General features: G+C 34.1%; 1 long non-coding RNA gene across 1 annotated transcript; it reads right to left on the bottom strand.

The window, feature by feature from the left end:
* Positions 1–9800: 9800 nt before the first annotated feature.
* LOC128034523 (uncharacterized) lies at positions 9801–18519 on the bottom strand. Its single transcript, XR_008190575.1, has 3 exons — positions 18466–18519; positions 10757–11193; positions 9801–9961 (listed from the first exon to the last, which is right to left on the bottom strand). It is a non-coding gene; the product is annotated as an uncharacterized LOC128034523 (long non-coding RNA).
* Positions 18520–19389: the final 870 nt, after the last annotated feature.

Genomic DNA, 19389 nt, shown 5'->3' with positions numbered 1-19389 from the left:
GTGTGGTGTGACCGTATGTGGTACACGGTCGTGTGACAACCGTGTCCCAGGCCATGCACACTTAAAATAGCTTCCAAAACAAGGCAAAACAATCTCAATTCCTTAGGTGCCTAGCCAAACCAAATTTAACCATTAACATGCCTTCAAAACACGGACAAAACAATATTTCAATTCCTTCAACCATTAACAGTCACGAGGTTCAAACAATATACATTACATATCCAAATACTTTAACTTTGTTTCCATCATACCATTTCAAAATACATCCATGAAATTCAAGTTTTTCAAACACAATCATCAATTTGATTTATATCACAAGTTAATCCATATTACCAAATATCCCACAATAATCATTCTAAACTATACCTAGCATAAATATCCATTAACATTTTGTTTAAAACAAGTAATAAGGTTAACTATTATATGAACTTACCTAGACAAAAACAATTGCAGAAACAAGGCTGATGACTATTCCGTTACTTTAGCTTTTCTACGACTCAAGTCCGATTAATTTGGTTCTTGATCTAAATAATAATTTTCATTCAATTATTCAGTTCAAACGTCTCAAACAATGAAACTTAAGCTTATAATCTTTTTCAATATAAAATTACAAAATTACCCTAAATATTTTACTTTTATACAATTTAGTCCCTAAACCCGAAACTTACAATTATCATCATTTAAGAAAAATACATGCTATTTGATTTCTATATAGTCCTTATTCAGTTTACCTTTATTAAAATTTCACAAGAATTTCATATAATTTCACCATTTTAACAATTCAATCCTTGAACATTTAAATTACTAAAACTACTTTACAAATTAATCATATTTCTTAACCAAAATTAATAATCTATCATAAAATTTCACAAACACCTCAAACTCTTCAATGGCATAATCTAAAATGTTTAACAATTTTACGAATGAGCCCCTAGGTTAGCTAGGTTAAGCTAAAACAACCTCAAAAACATAAAAATCACTTACATGCAATAACAAGGATTGACCGAAGCTCTCAAAGCTTTTTAATGGTGCATTCGACTATGGAAAAAAAATTAAGAAAGAAGATGATGGTTTTTCTTTTGTTTTTAATTACATATTTACCATTTTACCCTTTTAATTTAACTTAATGATTAACAAAGATTTGTCCATAATTTCCCACTATCTTTCTATATGGTTTATTTAACATTTAAGTCCATTAATTTACATTTCCATAGCCATTTAACACATTTAACTATTAAATTTTGTAGCTTTTACGATTTAGTCCTTTTACTTAATTAACTAGCTAAATATTAAAATTTCTTAACCAAATTTTACTACGAGCTTGTAATAACCCTATAAATAATAGATAATTAATAAAATACTGACACACTAGTCAAAACTGTGATCCCAAAACCACTATTTTTGACACCACTGAAAACGAGTTATTACAAACACTATTGCAGCAAGGTATATGATATAAGGTATACGTCGTAAGACCATAGATGAAAGATGCTATAACAACCAGGTATGATCAGTAAGACCATAGATGAAAGACTCTATGGAATCAGAAGGTAAGACGCTAGGATGGCAAAGCGGTGTAAGACTATGGATGAAAGACTCCATGGCATCCACACAGAGTAAGTCCACTGGGACAATAAATACAGAACAGAATAAGTCCTCCAGGATAATAAATATGGAACAGATATGAAGTCTGTAGGGATGTAAACACGAGATAAGTCTGCCGAGATAATAAACAAAGGTAAGTTCACTGGGACAAGAGAAAAAAAGTAAGAAGGATATAAGACCATAGCTAGGTTACGACATCCCATAAAGTCCGCCAGGACATAGATGTAGAAAGTTACCAATACCTCAAGTGATGGGTACAGGGCAGTGAAGGAGCGTTAAAGGAAATCATAAGTATGACAAGCGGATTATGAGGTATCTGCCAAAATAAGTTGTAACAACCCGATTTTGGGCCTAGCCGGAATAGTGGTTTCGGGACCACAAATTCGATGAGGACAAAATTTATTTTTATTATATTTTTATGGTCTACGATTTCACGAAATTTTGACGTTTGGGTACTCAATTTAGTCAAAAGGACTAAATTGTAAAAAGTGCAAAAGTTGAGTTCTACATGTTAGAGGTGTCCAATTGTTATGAAACTTTAAATTGGAGGTCTTTATATGGTAATTAGACCATTGGTTAAGTTATGGACAAAAATAGAAATGAGATAAGTGAAATAGGAAATTTTTAAGTTAGGGGCAATTTGGTAATTTAGTAATAAAAAGAATTAAAAAGGGAAAAAGATGGCAAAATGTGTTTATCTTCTCCATGATGAACGAAAATAGCAAGGGGGAAGCCATATTTAGGGTTTTCAAGCTTAATTCCAGCCTCATTTTTAATGTTCTTTACGACTTTAGAGTCCCGGTAACTTGATTTAACTTATTCTAGCAATAATTTAACCTAGGGTTTATATTTGGAAAAATACCCATAGGTGATATATGTTTATTTTGATGTTTTATGGTAGAATATGAAGCTTGAAATTATGTTAAATAACTTTTTCTAAGTGATTTTAAGTGAAAACAAGTAAAACGACATAATCGGTAAAAATACCTAATGTTCATAAGTCAGTGTTAGAGTGGGAATTTGATGTTGCCATAGAAGAGAAAAATGTTCAGCATGTCATAATACATAAGAATAAGGGATGAATCTTAATTTATGAGCTTTGGGGAAAAAGTGTAAATATGCAAAAGTTTAGGGGCAAAATTGTAATTTTGCCAAAGTTTGAGTCAAGGAATGTTTTGATAAATGTGAGTATTAAATAAGTCAAATGTGTTATTATAGATCAATAAAGAAGTGGAATCGACCTTGATCGAAGAAAAGAAAAGATTAAAGACTAAGGGTGAGTTTGGATGGGCGATTGGGTGCGGTGCGGTGCGTTTAGTTTACTTTTTATCTCACGCTATAGTATCACTACAGTATTTAATCTCACCGCCACCGTTATTTTTACACTAACCGCAGGTAAACGCACCGCCCATCCAAACTCACCCTAAATTGCTAAATTTTTATATTGTTGCACCAAAGTAAGTTACGTGTAAATAATAGCAATATATTTTTATAAATTGTGAATTATATTTGATATGTGAATTAATATTGAATGTGGAAGGAAAATTGTTCATGAATTATTCAAGTGATAAAGTGTTTAAAATAAAGTGTTAAGTGTAAATTTCCGGTTGAACTTAGGAATAAAAGTGGATACAACTGACACGTCACTAGAGACCAGTGTTACAGTGTTACAGTGAGTCCCATGTGCTGGGTGATCTAGCATGTGTTGCAGACACCTGACAGCTTGTGTGAGCAGGCTAGTGGACATTTCCAATGTTATTGATCAATGGTAGCTACGGCTACATATCAGTGGTAGCTTCGGCTACATTTCAATGGTAGCTTCGGCTACATATCAGTGTGGCACTTATGTGCTAATTCTCCACGTATCCGTGTATATTCCGAGTGTTCAACGGGAAATTGACTAAGTGAAAATATATGAGATTATGTAACGACTAAGTGTAATTGAATGATGAATATATGTGTGGAATTGAATTGAATAGTGATCGAAAGTGAAAAAGTGAAATTATGAAATAGTAGAATTAGCAGCAAAATAGTTTTGGACAGAAACAGTTGCATGACTTTGAAAAATCACCAAAAATGGTGGAAATCGAATTAGAGAGTGAATAAGATATGAAATGAAAGGTTAATGAGTCTATTTTTACATAAAAGAAACAGAGTAAGCAAAAGAGTTATATATTTTGAGATATTTCAAGTTTAGTGAGATAGGGTCAGAATGAATTTGGAATCCCCTATTCTAAATTTTGAAAATTGTTAAAAATTGTACAAAAATAATTACGGGTTAAACTTTATGGGCACGTTTGGTTCGCTGTAATAGAATAGAGCTGTAATGGAATAGAACTGTAATAGTAATTCAATTGTTTGGTTGAATGGAATGGAATAGAACTGTAATAGTATTCTTGTATTTGGTTGAATGGAATGATGTTGTAATAGCATAAGGAAAAAAACTAAAATGATTAGAATACCCTTAGCAGAATTTTTTTTAGGTAGATGATTATTGTTATTGTTATTAAATTTTAATAAGATTATTAATATAAATAATAAATAATTTAATCATATTTTAACATAATTATTATTAAATATAATTTAATAAAAATATATAATTTAATAAAATTCTTAATATAATTATTCTTATATGAATTTACTAAAATCATAATATATAATAATATAAAAATAATATATAATCTACTTTATTATTTTTAAACCACAATACATATTTAATGTGCTAAAACATCATTAGTGAAACAAATAATTTAATTATTCTACAATAAAAAAATATTAGAAGTAATAAATAACTTGAGAATTATATTTTACATAAACATAATATTCATATATTAACATAACTTGAGAATTATATTTTGCATAAAACTCATCCTCCGGGGCTTAACGAAACATCATATAATATTTAGACAAAAGCTGAGATTGGTTACAACAAAACCAAGAAAGAAGATCCTAGGGAAATCACAAACGCAACAACAATAGTGGCAATTCAGTTAACAAAAAAGGCTTGCATCTTCTTGTTAATAATTCAATATTTAATTAAAAAATTTGTTGTTTGATATAATGAATTCGATCACCAAGAATCAAATCAATAGCCATAAAACAATTACAAGATACAACACTGTCCTATAATCACAACAGCTAGCCAAAGGATCAAAACTTTCTGGTTGAACCTTGCCAAACCTCAACATCTTGCTGATCCTTTCGGGTTACAGACATCTTGTTTCCACCAAATGGCAAGTTGCTTACCTTCAAGCCTCCCATTGCCTTCACTCTCCCCATCACATTCTTCCTAAAATGATGTTTCCCCATTTTCATTATTTTAGAAGTCTGTACAAATTCAGGGTCAAACTATTGTCATTTGAATACTGTCCACTAACTTGTGAACAGTAAAGTGATTGTTAGAAGACATGATTTCCACCATCCTGATATAATACTATGTAGACACTATAGAACTACCATGAAGATTATAAACAGTAAAGTGTCTCAACACATTCATGGTATTAGCACAAAACTTTTTCAATAGTACCTTCGTCCAATGTGTTTATGCCTAATTAATGTGGCTTCCAACCAATGTGTTAGTATCTATATCTCACATATTCAGAAGATAAAATACTTGTGCATATAACGTATCTTTTTATTAGAGAAATAAAGTAAAAACCAAACTGACAGTTACCATCACCTTGAACCTTATTCTCAACTGCACCATACAACCGCAACTTTGAATGATAAAATAATTAGTCCTAAATTTAAAATGCTATTAAAATCAAACATTCACAAGAAGGAAGAATATAACCAAATAACATTACTGCAAAAGTATTTCTTTTAAGAAAAGGGAGAAGTGGAGATGCATTTTGGTAAAACAACTCAATCAGATAATATTTTGGCTAAAGATACCGTTGAAAAACGGTTGAGGAAAGGGAAAAAAAAGCAATTACTTTACCAAAATGGATCCCAGGGAAAAAAGAGCAACTACGTTACCAAAATGGATCCCAATACAAGAGTTCAAAAATTTTACAAATTTACAAGAAAAAACTCCTAAACAAGTAATTTATCACTGTACTTTGAAAAAGAAAAAAGGAATAAGGTGCAAAGCCCCCCAACAACAACCAGTGCAGAACTAGGGTGATAAAGTTAATTGTCACAAAATAACAGAATAAAAAATAAACCAAGATGCCATTAGCTATATAAAGGAAAATTTCAAGCCAAACCTATCAAGCAGCCTTTGATGGTCAGATGTCTCTTCATCAACAGATGGTATTACTCCATTAATTTTGGGTACATGTTGCACAATGCAAATCACCAAATTAGTAATGTCAATTCTCATCCAATCCATTGTTATTGGGTTAAAGGTCAAGAAATCACATCCATATGCACAAATAGAAATTTTCCTTTATTAGTTACATCCATATAAGGTAGTGGCAAACCTTGAAACACCTCAAGCAGTGCCAACTTACTAAACACTACAAATGCTAAATTCATGTGAATAAAATATATCAAAGGAGTTAAATTCAGCATGTGATAAACATAAATCTTTCCATTCCCAAAGTATTGTGTACCAAAAGCATAAACCAACTCAACTAAATTTCATGACATTCATCAGAAAGTTTGGTAATAAATTCACAAAAAATTACACTGATCAATTAAATTAAACATGTTAAGCACATACTTTTTTTTCAATGCGTAGGGAGAAAAAGAAACATGGGAAAATCCTAACTAAAAACACAATGATTTCATCAAAATTATGATAAAGATCAAATCAAGGAGATTTTGAAAGCAAGTTATGTGGCAAGTGATGCTTCCACTACCATGCAGTGGAACTTCAGTTAAAAATAACAAGAAAATCCTTCAAATCCTAATAAATGACACAACTATCCAAGACTTGTACTCACAGGAATAGCAACCATGTCATCCAACCTCTTCTCTACTTGACCATCAAGATCAAATGACTGATCTATTATATCAATACGCAACATATCTTCACTAAGAGAAATTTTGTCACCCATGCTAGAGGTGCCATCTTGTTCACATCTACTTAGGATAGAATCATCTAAATCGCACTTCCCCTCATTAACTTCATTTCTGTGTCCCTGGGTATGATCTATGGTTTTTTGGTCATCTTCATTATCTTCATTTCTGTGTCCCTGGTCATCTTTTCATTTCTCACAGTCTCATTAATCATTCTTTTCCTCACATCTTTATACTACAAGTTCTATAATTAAAAAGAGACAAATCAATCCCACCATATTTTCTAATATTCTTGATTCGATTCTTTCACAGATTATTGAATTAAATACCATTAGTTTTGCCTACATATCTCTAAATATAGCATGCTTCAAAGGTTCCAAAACTTCAATCTTTCTTTTCTTATTCCAACAAAAACTCATTTAATGTTCTAGGTTTCCATCAAATTTACGAAAACTTCCAATATCGAAAACTTTAAGGGATAATTTTTAAAAAGAAGAAAAAAAAGGATTAAACAATGAATGACCAAATAATAAAATAATGGTGAAATTGGGGATTAAAAATAGAATCTTGAAATAAAAAAACGAAATGAAATTTAATCTGAAAAAAAGATAAGTAAATAATTAAAAAATACCTGAAATAAAATGATAGAAGCGAATGAAGAGAAACGTAAGCATGGAGGAGAGGCCGAAGCCAAAGCTAAGTCTTTTGGCTAGAAGAAGATGAAGGCGAATCGATTTGGCTTAATTTGGGGATATAAAATTGATAGGAAATTTTTGGGGAGAAGAAGGCAGGCTATTTTGGTCTCAAAATGTGAAGAGAAAACGGTGAATAACTACTCCAAGCTAAAACCCCTGAATACCTATTACAGATGCTGAGGGAATAAGGATGTAATAGCAAAACCCCCGAATCAATAAACAGTGAACCAAACGGTGGAATAGGGCTGTAATTACTGTAGCGCGGGAATAGGCAAGGAATGGAATGGCTATTCTTGCCAACCAAACATGCTCTATATGTTTAAAACCCTGAATGAGTCTATTTTCAAGTGAAATAAACGTAAGTACCATCCGAATTCTATACAGTGAGATAATTAATTTTTAGTGAAGAGAGGTCAGAACTATTGAGCAATGAAATAGGGGAAATTTAAAGAATAAACTGTACTTATTGGCTAAGCCAAAAATTCTAAAAATTTTATGGTAAGAATATATGTGAATCTCGTGTTAGGGAAAATTAACGGATCTTAATTTGGAGCTCTGTAGCTCCGAATAAAAATAATTTAGTGATTCTGACTAGGATAGACAGCTTTGAATATACATGTGAGTGAATAGTAGAATTATAGAAAATGTTATTTATAAGAGTGTTATGTACATTAAGGATGTGGAATGGAGAGGAGGAGGAGGAGGAAATATAAAATATATGAATGATTTGTATACAAATTGGTCATATGCCCGATTATATTTGATAAACGTTGAATTAGAAATGACATAATGTTTCATTTCAATTAGTTATTATGAATTGAATTGTAAATTTATGTGGCTGAAGCCAAACAATTATTTGTTAGTATTATGCATGACATAATATATTATTCTATATACATATTCATGGTTGAATTATGATTGTTGAGAAAGATAGATAAATTGGAATGAAAGTTCAAATTGAGTAGAACGTAGGATTAAGTACTTTCGTTTAGTGATAAAGACGAATTGACGAAAAATACCATGGATGGACCATGGCAATAAGTGATATGTGATTCCGTGTAAGACCAGAGTTGGGCTATGGCATCGGTATATGTTATGTGATTACGTGTAAGACTATAGCTGGGCTATGGCATCGATATATGTTATGTGATTACGTGTAAGACCATAGTTGGACTATGGCATCGAGAAAATATGTACTCAATTTCGTAAGACGTTCACTAATTTGACAAAGTTGGTAAGTGTTACATGGACTCATATTCAAGTGATAGATTTATTGTGATTGTTGAAGTTGAATTCAATTAAGTGATTTCACCAATTGGAAATTTTATATGGCAAGATGTGTTAGTGAATTACATATTTATGAAATGATATATGAAGTTCAGTAAATGATACATGAAATTAATATGAAAACATTTATGATTGTTATTAGTATTATTTCTGACATAATGTGGATTCTTCGATGTTGAAATGATTTAACGGATTTATTGAGCATATGAATGAGTATGAGACTCATACAAGTTAGTATAGATATGTATATGTGTCTTATAAGCTCTGAAATGATAAGACTTGTGAATTGTGAATTAATCTGTGTGAAACTATTTGGGATAGATTAGCGAATCTTTACGAGATATTGAATATTTAATATATTACAATGGTGGTAGCTATAAGGCTTGGAACGAATGAGTATATATTGGGCCTCGTAAGCCCTAATTAGCGATTCGAAGACAATAATTTGAAAGTTTTAATCTGTATAAAATTTTATAACTCGGTTTAATACGTTTATAAGTGTATATATTCTGTAATGCCTCGTACCCTATTCCGGCGTCAAATACGAGTAATGGGTGTTACAATGTGACATTGCCAGATTTGGCCATAACATTTAGGTCGGGTTTAGGGTGTTATATAAGGAAAGTGATAGGGATAGTTGTAACACCCCTTACCCGAGACCGTTTCCGGAGTCGAGCACGAGGCATTACTTAGCTTATCTTACCAATTCGGAGCATAAAAACTAGGATTGAAAATTTATTTCACTATTTACAGCAAATCTATCCAATCGCGCAGCAGTTACTAAATTAATTATAACTTGAGCTACAGAACTCGAAATTTAATTCCGTAAATTTTCCCTGAAACTAGACTCATATATCTACTCACCATAAAATTTTTAGAATTTTTGGTTCAGCCAATTAGTACAGTTTATTAGTTAAAGTCTCCCCTGTTTCACCATTCGACTATTCTGACCTCTTGTTACTAAAAATAAGTTTTCTCACTGTAGGATTTTCATATGAAGTTCTTACTTGTTTCTACAGAAAATAGACTCAACAAGATTTAATTCCATATATCATTCACCCTCTAATTCATTTTATACTATCTTGGGTGATTTTTCAAATTCACGTCACTGTGCTGCCTGAATTCTGTTTCTTTGCAAAATTTTATCCTTTCATGATTTCCATGCATAATTTATCACCTAATCTTTCATAACAACAAACACCTTCATCCTTAACCATTTTAATGACCATACATCATAAAATTCTTACACATCACTCATTAGCAAAATCATCATTACAAACATACAAAATAACTAAATCCCTATACATGCCATAACTCAAACGTGTTTCGATATAAAATACCGAGCAGTTGTAGTTGATAGTGTGGACGATCTCCGACTTCTTTAGGATCCTTGAAGTAGCTTTGCAATACTATAAGAGAAAGAGAAATAAAAGAAGTAAGCATAAAGCTTAGTAAGTTTACTAGCAAATAAATAACAATATTTAACTTAAATAATTAAACTCAATGTCTATATCTCTAGTTTACTCTTTAGTTAATCTCATACTAGTTCTCTTACTTGTTTACTTAGAATACTTGTGTGCATAACTTACTCAATCCTTGCTGCATCGTTGAACATCAATTGATAGTATAATAAGTTCTTAAGTCTTACAACTTACCCGAGCTTGCCATTTATGCTTTAAACCGAACTTTCATGAACATGATTCATTTACAAGCCCGTTGAGCTACATTGGAATAATAAGGATACTCGGGTCTCTTCGATAATAACATGCCAAAGCCATGTCCCGACATGGTCTTACATGGGATGTTCTCATGTTGGTGCCCATGCCATGTCCTGCACATGGTCTTATAGGGACCTCTCATCTCGGTGCCAACGCCATGTCCCAGACATGGTCTTACATGGGACCTCTCGTCTCGGTGCCCATGCCATGTCCCAGACATGGTCTTACAAGGGACCTCTCATGATCTTAAGGATGCCAATGTCATGTCCCAGACATGGTCTTATATGGGATCTCTTTACCCAAATGTCATGACATTCGTATCCAGTACCATCCTTATGTATCAACGGGACTTTCAAATTTTAATTCTTTATCATCTCATGCTTGGATCATCATCAAATAAATTCATAAAATAAATTCATAATTGCTGGAAATTAACATCATTGATAATAAATATTGAAATATTGCATTTATTTACCGTAAACTTACCTCGGTACCAATTATAGCCAAATTCACCAACTTAGTCTTCAACTTTATTCTTCCCTTTGTCTAACCTCGAGTTTCGTACTTCTTGATCTAAAATAGTAAATTTAACTTATTTGATAATCACATTCATCAAAACAGCCCTCGACTCTAACATTTTCAAAATTACAATTTTGCCCCTAAACTTTTACATAATTACATTTTTGCCCCAAGGCTCGGAAATTAAACTTCATCTCTTATTCTTATGTTTTATAACATTCTGAACATTTTTCCCTTCTATGGCAACATCAAATTCCCACTCTAACATGTACTTATGAACATTAGGTATTTTTACCGATTATGTCGTTTTACTCGTTTTCACTTAAAATCGCTTAGCAAAAGTTGTTTAACATAATTTCTAGCTTCATATTCTATCATAAAACATCAAAATAAACACTTTTCACCTATGAGTATTTTTCCAAATATAAACCCTAGGTTAAATTATTGCTAGAATAAGCTAAATTAAGCTACCGGGATCTCAAAAACGTAAAGAACATTAAAAACGGGGCTTGGGATCACTTACTATGGAGCTTGGAAGCTTTAAAACCCTAACTATGGCTTCCCCCCTTTCTGATTTCGTTCATATGAAGAAGATGAGCATAATTTGTCATCTTTTTCCCTTTTAATTCATTTTAATTACTAGATTACCAAATTGCCCCTAACTTAAAAATTTTCTATTTCACTTATCTCATGTCCATTTTTGTCTACCAAGTTACCAATGGTATAATTACCATATAAGGACCTCCAATTTAAAGTTTCATAACAATTGGACACCTCTAACATGTAGAACTCAACTTTTGCACTTTTACAATTTAGTCCTTTTGACTAAATTGAGTGCCCAAACGTCGAAATTTTCGAACGAAATTTTCACGAAATCATTTTGTGAAATTGTAGACCATAAAATATAAGAAAATAAAATTTTTCTCATCGGATTTGTGGTCCCGAAACCATTGTTCGATAACCTCAAATTTGGGCCATTACAACTCTCCCCCTTTTTAGGATTTTCGTCCTCGAAAATCTTACCAAGAAAGAGATTCGGTATTGCTTCCTCATTGTCTCTTCCGGTTCCCATGTTGCTTCCTCAATCCGTGCTTTTGCCATAGCACTTTCACCAGATTACCTTTTTGTTTCTAAGCTCCTTTGTTTCTCGTGCTAATACTTTAACCGGTTCTTCATTATAAGTCATATCCCTTTGAATTTCTACTACATTGGAGTAATAACATGTGAAGGATCTGATCGATACCGTCGTAGCATAGATACATGAAATACATTATGAATTTTGTTGAATTCGGTGGTAAAGCCAATCGGTAAGCAATCGGTCCAATTCTTTCTATAATCTCATATGGTCCGATAAATCTTGGACTCAATTTACCCTTTCGATCAACCGGAGAACTTTCTTCAAGGAGACACTTTTAAGAATACTTTATCACCCACGAAATTCAATCTCCTTCGTTTAAGATCGGCGTATGACTTCGACGATCGGAAGTCGCTTTAAACTATCTCGAATCGCCTTACTTTTCTTCATTTCCGGATCAAATCAACCCGTGTATTTTCTTTTCACCGAGCTCATCCAATATAACGGTGTTCTACATTTTCTACCATACAAAGCTTCATACGAATTTTAATACTAGACCGATAAGCATTATTGTAAGCAAATTCAATCAAAGGTAGATACCTTTCCCGATTACCTTGCAACTCTAATACGCAACATCGGACATATCTTCCAATACGAATTACACGTTCAGATTGGCCATCCGTCGAGGATGAAATGCGATCTTGAAATACAACCGAGTACCCAAAGCTTCTTGTAATTTGTTCCGAAACGAGACGTAAATCGGGATCTCATGCGATATAATGGAGACAGGCACTCCATGTAGTCTAACAATCTCGATATATACAATTCACCAATTTATCTAAAGAATAATCCATACATCTTTGGGATAAAGTCGCGGACTTTGTCAATCGATCGACAATTACCCAAATGGCATCTTTCTTCTTTGGAGACATCGGCAACCCGGATACAAAATCCATAGTGATTCTTTCCCATTTCCATTCCAGTATAGTGATTGGTCAAGCAACCCGAAGGTACGATGTTCACTTTAACTCACGACATACTAAACATCTTGATACAAACTCGGAGATATCACGTTTCATACCCGCCACCAATACATCTTTTTCAAGTCATTATACATTTTATTACCTCCGGATGTACGGACATAATACCCTTTGTGTGCTTCGTAAAATCTTACGTACAAGTTCAATTCTTGGTACACATACTACGCCTCGAATAATAAACAACCATCGGTTCCAATCAAATTCGAATCATTACGACTCACAATGCACCCGTTTAGCTGTAATTTCTCATCATTCCTCCGAGCTTCACATATTTGTTGACGAAATGTCGATTTAGCTCTCAATTCAGCTATGATTGAACCATCATTAGACGGTGACAACCGGGTATTCATAGCTCGTAAAGCAAATAGAGATTTTCGGCTCAAAGCATCACTACCACATTAGCCTTACCGGATGGTACTCAATAACCAAATCATAATCCTTTATCGTTCAAGCCACTGCGTTGTCTCGATTCAAATCTTTACGTGTCATCAAATATTTCAAGCTTTTGTGATCGGTATAAATATGACACTTTTCACCATACAAATAATGCCGCCATATTTTCAATGCAAATACAATAGCGACTAATTCGAGATCATGTCTTGGGTAGTTTCTTTCATGTGGCTTAAGTTGTCTTGAAGCATAGGCTATTACTTTATCTTCTTGCATCAAGACACAACCCAAACCATTTAATGATGCATCACTATAAATAATAAATTCCTTACCCGATTCAATTTGTACTAACACAGTGCTTAGTCAACAATTTCTTCAATCGGTCAAAACTTTCTTGGCATTTATCATCCATTCAAATTTAACATCTTTACGTAATAAACGAGTCATTGGAGAAGCTATCATAGAAAACCCTGTACAAATCTCCGATAATAACCACTAAACCCAAGAAACTTCTAGCTGCAGATACATTCTTGGTGGACTCCAATTGACAATAGCTGAAATTTTACTCGGATCTACCCCGATGCCTTCTGCGGATACAATATGTCCGAGAAAACCTACCTCTCGAAGCCAAAATTCACATTTCTTGAATTTAGCATAAAGTTTCTTTTCACGCAGAATTTGCAACACTATTTTCAAATGTTACGCATGCTCGGTTTCATCCGAGAATAAACTAAAATGTCATCAATAAAACTACTACAAACCTATCTAGATACGGTGCGAATATCCGGTTCATCAAATCCATGAATCTGCGGTGCATTAGTTAACCCAAACGGCATAACCGAAACTCATAATGCCCATACCGGTTTCGAAAGTCGTCTTTGGCACATCGACTCTTTTACCCGAATCGGTAATAACCCGATCGGAGATCAATCTTTGAAAATCTTGTGGCACCTTTCAGGTTGATCAAATAAGTCATCAATTCGAGGCAATGGGTACTTATTCTTTATAGTTACCTTATTAAGCTGCCGATAGTCAATACACAATCTCAAAGACCCGTCTTTCTTTTTCACAAATGTAATGGAGCACCCAAGGTGAATGACTCGGACGAACAAAACCTCATCAACAAGTTCTCGTGAATCGTGCCTTTAACTCTTTTAATTCAGAGGAGCCATACGATGCACGGAGCTATGGAAATTGGGGTAGTTTAGAATCGGATCTATAGAAAATTCCACTTCTCTTTCGGTGGCAACCCGGTAATTCCTCCGAAACACATCGAAAATTCACATACAAACCGGCATCGGTTGTATCTTTGACTCAGATACTTTAGTATCCAACACATACGCCAAATAAACATCATACCCTTTTCGACACACCTACGAGTGACATCACGGAAATTATATCGGATAATCCTCCGTCGATTAGATTTAACCCAAAGTAATTCTCCATTCGGCATTTCAACACAACATATTTTTGTCTACGATTTACTCTTGCATCATCTTTGAGTTAACCAATCCATGCCCAATATCACATCAAACTCATCAAAAGGCAATAACGTCAAGTCAACCGGAAACAAATACCTTTTACCATTAGTGGACAATTTTACAAACTTTATCCACTATCACAAAGCGCTGGGGTTAGAGACTTTAACCATAAATTGATGAGGTTCAACAGACAAATTTTAACAAATACTAATTTCGTGCATATATATGAATGTGTAGAGCCAGGATCAATTAATGCAATAATGTAGTATCATAGAGAGAAAATGTACCCGCAATTACATCGGAGAGGGCGCCTCTTCACGAGCTCGAATAGCATATGATCTTGCAGGTGCTCTAACATCCGATCTAACCATTGAATCTCTGGATGCACCCTATTACTCGCCCCACTCTTGGGTTTCTCTGCGGTCTACCTCTGGTAGGAGCATTACCGATCTCGCTTTTCGTTATTTCTTCTCTTTTAGTTGTTTCAGGACAATCCCGAATAAAGTGATCGGATGCTCCACATCTAAAACAAACATTTTCACCTGCTCTACACTCTCCGGGGTGGCGTCTCCCACATTGAGGACATTCCGGCCTAGGAGGTCGAATCTTGCCAAGATTGCCTGGCTGTAGTGGTTTGAGCTCTAGAACCTCAAATCTTCTACCCCGCTTGGCCGGGATATCTAGTGGAAAATATGATCCGCTAGAGAGCTCCCTAGGCCTCTTAGATGTAGATGAAATGATTTACTCATTTGCCTCTTCTTTGTATCCTGCGCTCCACTTGACTTTGCTCTTCTCTTTTCTTTTAACAAGTCTTCTACTTTACAAGCTCTTTCTACGAACAACAAACTCTCGATTTCCAATACCCCACCGATAGTCGGATGTCATCATTAAGCCCATCTTCAAATCTCTTGCACATGTTAGCTTGGTGGATACAAATTCCGAGCATACTTACTAAGTCGACAAATTCGCGTTCATATTCATCCAGACATTTTACCTTGTTTTAGCTCAAGAAACTCCTTCCTTTTCGATCTATAAATCTCTGGTGATGTACTTCTTTGAACTCCTCTGAAAGAAATCCCTGTAACCCTCTCACTCGGTACTATTGACACGAGGGTCTTCCACCAATGGTAAGTGAATCTCGAAGAAGTGAAACAACACACTTTATACATTCTTCCGAGTACAAGATAATTCTTCAAAACCCCGATTGTATTCTCAAGCGAGTGCGCTTTTCGCATCATCATCTTTGGTAGCCAAATTCTTCACCCCTTGCTTCCTAATCTTATCAACAGGTGGTCTCTCCCGATAACTATACTGCAGTTGGGGAAGCTACATGGGAACTGTGATTCTTGAGGGGTGGAGGTCTTATAGCCGGATTCGTGCGAACGAACTCGGCAAACCAATCGATCATGGCTTGGAAGAAGGCTTTCTAGCTCCTCCTCCTCGCTCTATCTCGATGCGGTCTTTCACTAACATTAACATCTGATGGCACCGTTCCTTCTGCAGGAATAGGCGCATTACTCTCTACTTCATCTGTACTAGCTCGTTCGGGATCCATAACTATAAAAGAAAACATTTTAAAATCGTCAGGAGTCGTCACACTATCAAAATATATAAGTATGGCATGTATAGGTAGACTCTTATTCATACTGCATATTTCCGAGAATCGACTAAACCTGCTCTGATACCAATAAAATGTAACACCCCTTACCCGAGACCGTTTCCGGAGTCGAGCACGAGGCATTACTTAGCTTATCTTACCAATTCGGAGCATAAAAACTAGGATTGAAAATTTATTTCACTATTTACAGCAAATCTGTCCAATCGTGCAGTAGTTACTAAATTAATTATAAATTGAGCTACAGAACTCTAAATTTAATTCCGTAAATTTTCCCTGAAACTAGACTCATATATCTACTCACCATAAAATTTTTAGAATTTTTGGTTCAGCCAATTAGTACAGTTTATTAGTTAAAGTCTCCCCTGTTTCACCATTCGACTATTCTGACCTCTTGTTACTAAAAATAAGTTTTCTCACTGTAGGATTTTCATATGAAGTTCTTACTTGTTTCTAAAGAAAATAGACTCAACAAGCTTTAATTCCATATATCATTCACCCTCTAATTCATTTTATACTATCTTGGGTGATTTTTCAAATTCACGTCACTGTGCTGCCTGAATTCTGTTTCTTTGCAAAATTTTATCCTTTCATGATTTCCATGCATAATTTATCACCTAATCTTTCATAACAACAAACACCTTCATCCTTAACCATTTTAATGACCATACATCATCAAATACTTACACATCACTCATTAGCAAAATCATCATTACAAACATACAAAATAACTAAATCCCTATACATGCCATAACTCAAACGTGTTTCGATATAAAATACGAAAGCGGTTGTAGTTGATAGTGTGGATGATCTCCGACTTCTTTAGGATCCTTGAAGTAGCTTTGCAATACTATAAGAGAAAGAGAAATAAAAAAGTAAGCATAAAGCTTAGTAAGTTTACTAGCAAATAAATAACAATATTTAACTTAAATAATTAAACTCAATGTCTATATCTCTAGTTTACTCTTTAGTTAATCTCATACTAGTTCTCTTACTTGTTTACTTAGAATACTTGTGTGCATAACTTACTCAATCCTTGCTGCATCGTTGAACATCAATTGATAGTATAATAAGTTCTTAAGTCTTACAACTTACGAGCTTGCCATTTATGCTTTAAACCGAACTTTCATGAACATGATTCATTTACAAGCCCGTTGAGCTACATTGGAATAATAAGGATACTCGGGTCTCTTCGATAATAACATGCCAAAGCCATGTCCCAGACATGGTCTTACATGGGATGTTCTCATGTTAGTGCCCATGCCATGTCCCGGACATGGTCTTATAGGGACCTCTCATCTGAGTATAACGCCATGTCCCGACATGGTCTTACATGGGACCTCTCGTCTCGGTGCCCATGCCATGTCCCGCACATGGTCTTCTGAGGACCTCTCATGATCTTAAGGATGCCAATGTCATGTCCCAGACATGGTCTTATATGGGATCTCTTTACCCAAATGTCATGACATTCGTATCCAGTACCATCCTTATGTATCAACGGGACTTTCAAATTTTAATTCTTTATCATCTCATGCTTGGATCATCATCAAATAAATTCATAAAATAAATTCATAATTGCTGGAAATTAACATCATTGATAATAAATATTGAAATATTGCATTTATTTACCGTAAACTTACCTCGGTACCAATTATAGCCAAATTCACCAACTTAGTCTTCAACTTTATTCTTCCTTTGTCTAACCTCGAGTTTAGTACTTCTTGATCTAAAATAGTAAATTTAACTTATTTGATAATCACATTCATCAAAACAGCCCTCGACTCTAACATTTTCAAAATTACAATTTTGCCCCTAAACTTTTACATAATTACATTTTTGCCCCAAGGCTCGGAAATTAAACTTCATCTCTTATTCTTATGTTTTATAACATTCTGAACATTTTTCCCTTCTATGGCAACATCAAATTCCCACTCTAACATGTACTTATGAACATTAGGTATTTTACCGATTATGTCGTTTTACTCGTTTTCACTTAAAATCGCTTAGCAAAAGTTGTTTAACATAATTTCTAGCTTCTTATTCTATCATAAAACATCAAAATAAACACTTTTCACCTATGGGTATTTTTCCAAATATAAACCCTAGGTTAAATTATTGCTAGAATAAGCTAAATTAAGCTAGGGATCTCAAAACGTAAAGAACATTAAAAGCGGGCTTGGGATCACTTACTATGGAGCTTGGAAGCTTTAAAACCCTAACTATGGCTTCCCCTTTCTGATTTCGTTCATATGAAGAAGATGAGCATAATTTGTCATCTTTTTCCTTTTAATTCATTTTAATTACTAGATTACCAAATTGCCCCTAACTTAAAAATTTTCTATTTCACTTATCTCATGTCCATTTTGTCTACCAAGTTACCAATGGTATAATTACCATATAAGGACCTCCAATTTAAAGTTTCATAACAATTGGACACCTCTAACATGTAGAACTCAACTTTTGCACTTTTACAATTTAGTCCTTTTGACTAAATTGAGTGCCCAAACGTCGAAATTTTCGAACGAAATTTTCACGAAATCATTTTGTGAAATTGTAGACCATAAAAATATAAGAAAAATAAAATTTTTCTCATCGGATTTGTGGTCCCGAAACCACTGTTCCGATAACCTCAAATTTGGGCCATTACAATAGTAGTGAAAACCAATAACGCAGGGGCGAAGACTCGAGAAGAACTAGGAAAAGAAATGTCGTGTGGAAGCTGGCCTAAGTGTGAAAAGGTAACAAGGGAAAATATCTGAGGATCACAAGTAAGGATCATCTCGTGTATAGGAAAGAGAGTCTCACTCCCAGGATAAGGATACTGTTCAAGGGACATTGTGTCTATTAAAAATGTTCCTTTATGAGAAAAGTCTAGTGTAGGTACACAGCAGAAAGGATAGCTCCGTAAGGAGGAAACGAGCAAGTGGGTTGGCAAGCTCGTATAGTCGCAAGAATGATAATTTGCTAGTTTAGTAAGATAGACCGAACTTCACATAAGG

The sequence above is a fragment of the Gossypium raimondii genome, chromosome 11, assembly GCF_025698545.1.
Source record: "Gossypium raimondii isolate GPD5lz chromosome 11, ASM2569854v1, whole genome shotgun sequence".
Classification (NCBI taxonomy): Eukaryota; Viridiplantae; Streptophyta; class Magnoliopsida; order Malvales; family Malvaceae; genus Gossypium; species Gossypium raimondii.
Note: the sequence above shows the minus strand (reverse complement) of the source record. Positions and strands in the feature narration are given on the sequence as shown.